The sequence below is a fragment of the Galeopterus variegatus genome, unplaced genomic scaffold, assembly GCF_000696425.1.
Source record: "Galeopterus variegatus unplaced genomic scaffold, G_variegatus-3.0.2 Scaffold1850, whole genome shotgun sequence".
Classification (NCBI taxonomy): Eukaryota; Metazoa; Chordata; class Mammalia; order Dermoptera; family Cynocephalidae; genus Galeopterus; species Galeopterus variegatus.
Window position 1 is genome coordinate 167,129 of NW_007727961.1, and position 7,109 is coordinate 174,237.

The 7,109-nt window shown below is 37.2% G+C and overlaps 1 protein-coding gene across 1 annotated transcript in view; it reads right to left on the bottom strand.

Moving 5' to 3' along the window:
- Positions 1 to 7,109, bottom strand: part of ASB4 (ankyrin repeat and SOCS box containing 4) — a 67,432-nt gene that overhangs the window by 44,918 nt on the left and 15,405 nt on the right. The window lies entirely within an intron of this gene.

Sequence of the window (7,109 nt, forward strand, 5' to 3'; positions counted from 1 at the left end):
TCCCTTTTTCTGTGTCCGGCAACAGATCACAACCCTCAGTGTTGCCCCCGTACCGGACCGGGACCGGCAACGGGATCGCAACCCTCGGTGTTGCTCCCGCGCCTCGCTCAGCCAGTGAGCGGGAACCAGTCTGTATGTGGGATCCGAACCCTCGGCGGGAGCAGGCCCTTTTTCTCAAATCTTTAATTCCTCTTTTCGCTCTCAGATCCTCTCACTTCTCACTGTCCACAGATAATACCCTTCAAATGCAAACTTTCTTAAAGCCTAACTACCCTCACGTCAGCTTGTAGTCTCGCTTTTTTTGCCTCTGGCTGTGATAGAATCGGGGTTCTCCTTTCTAGAGTCCCTCTCTCTGCCTGCTCTGGATCTCATTTCCCAGACTGCCTAGAATCCTCAGACCATAAACGACCCCTCCTCCTTCCTCTGTCTTCAATCTCTGCCCCACTGGTGCATTTTTCCACCAGTTTTTTTTAAATGCTCGGGTTTCTGTCGCCCAAAAGAAAAAAGTTCTCACCTCCACATCCCTCTTCCTCTACCTTCTGCCTCCTCTTCACAAATACTCCTTAAAAGGTGTGGTCAATCCCCTACATTCTGATTTCTGTATCCGTCACTCAACTGATTGCTACAATCTCCAATTCCATCCATGCCACTAAACCCAATGGAAACTTTTAAATTCTCAACTTACTGGATCTCTCAGTAGTATTTAAGACTTCTGACTTCTTTCTTCTTGACATATTCTTCATACGGGAAAAAAGCAGTGAGTGCAGTATACCAAGGAATGAGCACGATTTTGCCAGTGATGGTGATGAGACTGCTCTACTCTCTATGAGAATACAGAGTATAACACAGAGACCTAATTGACTTTAAAACAAGGAAGAATAATCTTCAGAACTGACATCTGAATTAAGGCTTTACATAGGATTAGAAGCCAGTTCAGCAAAGAGGAGAGGGCAGAGCACCTAGAGAGCAGATACAGTGTTTGCATTCCCAGCTTTTCCCTAACTCAGCACCTGGAATACCAGAGATGAGGCCTTAACCCTCCAGGAAGAAGCCAGTCAGATTTTTCTTTGGAGAATCTGACCAGTCCAAAAAAAAACAAAAAACCAAAACAAAACAAAAAAGAAAACTAAAGCTACTATGTCAGGGATTCCTCATTTGAAAGGTACAGCCAGATCCCCTACAGTGAAGCTAACAGTCAACAAACACCACCCAGCCACTCAGATTCCAAGTCAGCAACAGGACAAGGGACACAATATCCAAGGAACAGCAATTCAAGAAAGAGACCACCCAGAAAACAGAAGAAAAGAATTCATGCAGGATATAATTCAGGAACATTTTTCAGAACTGATAGATAAGCATTTGGGGATTAAAAGGGCACAGTAAAATGGATAAAAATAAACTCACCAAGGCAGATTATTTTGGAATGTCAGAACAACAATGACAAAAATAAAAGTCTTAAACTTCCCAGCAAGTAAGGTAATAGGCCTTATATAAAGGATGAGGAAATAAAATGGCTTCCAGTTTTCCACCTGCAGTGCTATAAACTAGAAGGCAAGGGAGCAATGCTAAATCATGCTAAAGGAAATGATTAGAAATATAGAATTCTATGCCAACTCAGGGTAGAATGCATCTGGGGGCATGAGTGGTTTCTTGTACCCTTTGTCAGAAACTATTAGCAGATGTGTTCAACCCAAACAGGCAACAATCCAACATTTAGGAAGACTTGGGATCCAGGGAACAGGAAATTCATCATAGGGGAGAGGAAAAGGGATCTCCAGGATGAAGGGAGATGGGGATCACAGGAGGACAGTGGTACACCAGGCACACGTTAAGCTGGGCCAGACTGGAGCAAGCCTGAAGGCTCTGGAAGGTACTTTTTCAAGAAAATAAAATTGAAAAAAATACCCATTGAGTTTAAATATTTCAGAAAGGATTAAAACTATTGGCAGGGCCAGCCCAGTGGCGCACTCGGTAGAGTGTGGCGCTCCCACTGAGGGTTCAGATCCCGTATAGAGACCGGTCCGCTCACTGGTTGAGCGCGGTGCGGGCGTGACACCGAGGGTTGCGATCCCATTGCTGGTCACGAAAAAAGACAGAAAGGAAAAAAAAAAAACTATTGGCAAAATATTTGGGGTTAAAATAACATTGAGTACATAGAAAACAAATCAAAAGAACAAAATAAGATAATTTACTGTAGGGAAAACAAAGCATTGTACAAAAAAATAAAAGTTATCCTAGTTTATTACAAGCCTCAGAGTTATAATTTAACTATACTGTAAGGATGGGAAAAGTACTTGTGTGTTGGGGGAGCATGAATGGAGGAAAAGGAGTCAGATCCTTATCTTCTACTACAATAAATCAATAGATTATCATAAAACTGTTTATATTGCTACTTACTCTTTTCAATTTTTATGCATGAATAAATGGTATTTATTTAGCAATAGGGAGCTAAATATCAAACTAATCAGCTAAAAGAAGCAAAAGTGGTTGCCTCTGAGGAGGAATTAAATGAGTATAGTCAGCCCTCTCTATCCCCAGTTTCCACATATGTGGATTCAACCAACCGCGGATCAAAAATATTTTTTAAAAAAGGATTAAAAAAACAACAATACAACATTAAAAAAATAATACAAATAAAAAATACACTATATTATTTACATAGCATTTACATCGTATGAGATATAATAAGTAATCTAGAGATGATTTAAAGTATACAGGAGGATGTGTGCAAGTTATAAGGAAATACTACACCATTTTATATCAGGACTTGAGCACCTACAGACTTTAGTACCTTGGGGGATCCTGGAACCAGTCTCCCTCAAATCCCAGAGGATGACTGTACTATGTTTTCCGTAATAAACTTTGAATATAGTATCTTCTTAACATCTTTTGAACAATTTTTATATTTCTTCCATGTCTTTTGTTGAATACATTTTCCAGGTTTCTTAAATTTCTTGTGATATTATAAATATGTCTTTTCTAATATTATAATTTCTGGCTGCTTATTTCTGGTATATAGAAATGCAATTGATTTTTGCATATTGATCTTATATGCAGTATCTCTGCTGAACTCAACTACTAATTCTAACTGTTTGACCATAGATTTTCTTGAGTTTTCTATGTAGACTAACATATTGTGTAAAATTATGGTAGTTTTGCTTCCTTCTTTCCAGTCTTCATGTGTTATTTATTTTTCTTTTCTCTTTGTGCCAGCTAGGACCTCCAGGACAGAGCTGAACAGTATGGTGAGAACAGCAATCTTGTTTCACTCCTGACTCCAAAAGAAGTGCATCTAAAATCTCACCACTAAATAAACCATCAACTTCATAAAGCACTGCTTAAGGCTGTGTTTTCCAAAGTGTGGTATAATTTTATGTGGGCCATTCTTTACAGGGCTGGAGTAACTACTGTGTGCCTGGGTATAAGATATGGCCTGAAAACTAATTTCAAGTTCATTCATTCAGAGCAGAATGATTGGAAACAAGCCTTCTAGAAAGAGCAGTGACCAGAAGGCAAGGTTTTTTTGAGTCCTTCCCTGCCATTCGAAAGAACAGGGTCTCTGAGCAGATGGAGGTCAAGAATTTTTTTGCCTATTATTTACTATTACTGTAATCTTCTATGTATGGCAAGGGATTTGAGTTTTCAATTTTTTTAGGGATACAAAGTTTCATTTAAGACAGAATTTAATAAGTAATGTCAATTTGGAGAAAAAATTAAAGTCATAGTACAGGTTGTACTAACAACACAATAGACAGGGCAAAAATCCTTGGGGTGGCTTGCAAATGACTAAGATGGTCAGATTTGTGCTACTACAATGTATAACACAACAGATGGAAAGATGGAAGGCAATGGGGTGGTGAGAGAAGTGTCTGTCTAGCAGTCATATCTATTTCTTGATTAAAATGAAAGGCCAATGACATATTGCCTTACTAAGTTCCACTTCGTTGAGCAGGGAGTTTCTAACATGCAGGTGACTTGTGTCACTGCCACACTAAGTAACAGAAGACAGTCTTTTAAAAGGCACAGCCTCCTTTACATTGCCCCCATGCTACATTCTACTAGGAAACATTTGAATTTTTATGGCTTTCCTGCAGTAACAAATTTTCCTCCTACTGTCAGGATTTGCTTCATGCAGAGTAAAGCAAGCAGCTTTCATTTCCTCTTAGGAATAGTCTGCTTAGCAGCCTGCTAAACCTGACCTGACTCTCTCTATTTGTAGGGAAATGCAGGATTCAAGAGGTGGACACTTTCACTGAGGTAAATAAGCCCTCTCAACTAATGAACACTATTATGCTAATGCCAAAGGAAACAAAGGCCAGAAGATGAGGGACATTAACTAGAACGGCAAACAGAAAAATAGCTGACAGAATCCAGCATGGAGACAAAGCAGGCTCTGCAACACTGAAAAAAATAGGGGAAAACCCTTTAAAAGAAAATTGCATGCAATTTTTTGGCCTCAATTAGCCTTTTCCACAAGGAGCACTTTTCCACAAAGAGCCCATTAAATAGCAAATGAAATGACATCGTTTTCAGTTGCCATGGCACTGGTTCTTCCTCTAATGGACTGCTCTGGTCCTGAGCTTAATGTGAGCCTGACTTATTTTTGCTTGCCCGTGTCCTGTCTCAATTCCCTCTGACCAGCCACGAAGTGATGTATGTGACTTCTCCCCCAAAGTGCCTATGACATAATCCAAGAGACAGAAAATTCAACCCTCAGCTATATCCCTAGAGACTGAAAAGGTAAAACTGACCAAGAGCAGTATTTAATTAATCGTAAACATAACAGTTTCCATTTAGATGGCAGTGGGTCCCATCCATGTACTCAGGGCTCCTGGAGACATTCCCACATCAGTGCATAACCATTTATTGAGCACTGTCTATGTGCCAAGCTACGTCCAAGAGTCTGAGGCCATAAAAATGCAAAGGAAAGCATATGAGATATCCACAGTCTTCTAGAGGTTCCAAACTAGAAGACCTATCTGCAAGCACTTGCCTTCTTCTATTTCTCCATCCATAAAATGGGTGAAATTTTCCCCAATTATCTGATACACAATTTTGTTTCCTTTCTGATATATTTACCAGGTATCATGCTTAAGAAAAATTATTATCCTAGCAATAAAGATCTAAAATAATTGGTTTGCTTTTTTGAAATTGCTTAGCTACAGTTAAACATTAGTTGTAATATTGACTGTGATAATTTAGACATTTGCTGTTATGCATAGTCATATAATTTTTAGAGAAATAAGTCTGAGCACTTCATACTCTCCTATAAACTGCTTTTTAAAACCTTTTGAGGTCAGTGAACATTCTTTTAAAACATCATTTTTAATGTCTGCATGGTATGGAGGTAATACAACTTAAAATTTTTTATTAGATATGCAAGCATTTTCCAGTTTTTCAGTAATATAAGTGAATCTCTGAGGGCAAAAAAAAATCAGGCAATTTTCTGAGACTCTAAATGTATTTTTTATATATATATGTATTTTTCATATATATATATGGTGGGGGGGAGGAGAAGCGGCTGGGTGGTACAGGGATCCAAACCCTTGATGACTTTTGTGTGAATAACACACTCTAACCAACTGAGCTAATCAGCCAGCCCCCAATATGTATTTTTTAAATTGTGATATATTTTAAATGTTTCCCTTAACCAATCAAAACTTCTAATACAAAAATAAAATATAAAATATAATATAACTGCACTATACTGAAGAGTTTTAGGATTAGAAGAAGGCCTTTTAATTTCTAGTATCCAACTGATTGTGTGACCAAGCACAGTTCTAAGTTGCTTGATGAATGTCTTCTTTTTTTCTTCTCAGTTACCTCTTTCACTCCATGTATAGCCTTGTTTGGAGGTAAAATTTATTTATTTGTTTGTTTGTTTATTTGTTTATTTATTTATGTATTTATTTTCCTTCATTTTGATTCTTCTCCCTTTCCCACACCTTCAAATCTACCATATAAGAAAATTCTACTGACCGTATATTCTACAGGAATATAACAGGAATCCAACCATTTTCTATCACCTTCATTGCACCAACCCTAGTCCACATCATATCTCAACTGGATAGTTTTCCTTCTAGCAGATACCAGCTCTGATAAGTGCCCTAGTCTAATCTATTTTTCACTAAGAAAGTAGAGTGATCTTTAATATATATAGGTAATATATATATATATATATTATATATATATATATGTTACCTTCCTCCCTCCCTACAGTGAAATTTCTAGGTCATAGGTAGGCAAAAGTTTAGCTTTGATAGATTTGACAAAAACCTAAAGACTATCAAAAAACTCCTAGAGCTGGTTAACAACTTCAGTAATGTTACAGATTACAAAACAAATGCCCCCAAATCAGTTGCATTTATATACTCAAATAATGAACTAACAGAAAGAGAAATAAAGAAAGCCCATTTACAATTGTCACGTAAAAAATAAAATAACTAGGTATCACTTTAACCAAGATCTCTACAATAAGAACTACAAACTACTTCTGAAAGAAATTAAGGAAGACACAAAAAGATGGAAAGATAAATTTTACCAAAGGAGGTAAAATTTAAAGTCTGAATTTGAGTCCCTAAATAAATCAGAGCCCTGGGTCAGAAGGCCTACCTGGCTAGAATTAGTCCCTAATCCCAGAGGTGAAATTTCTGACTTAAAAAAGGTTTTCAGCTTTTGATATGCATTGTCAAATTGCCCTCCAGTTTGTACCCACTTACATCCCACTAAGCGTGTGAGAGCACTTCCCTGTGGGTTTGTCTATATGTGCACCACAGCCTTTTGTATCTCTGTTAGTGTGATAAACAATGACGAAAGCACCTAATTGTTATTTTAATTGACATTTTACTGATTACCAATGAAAGTGATAATTATGTCATAATGTCATATCTTTATTTTTTGTGCATATGATTGTGACTCTCTCTCTTTTTTTTTTTTTTTTTTGTTGTTTTTTTTGTTTGTTTGTTTGTTTTTTCTCCCCTCGCTGCCCTTGGTCCTTTTGTTCTTTTTCTTTTTTTTTTTTTTTTTTTTCCTTTTTTTTTTCTCCTTTTTTCCCCCTCTTTTTTTTTTTTTTTTTTTTTTTTTTTTTTTTTTTTTTTTTTTTTTTTTTT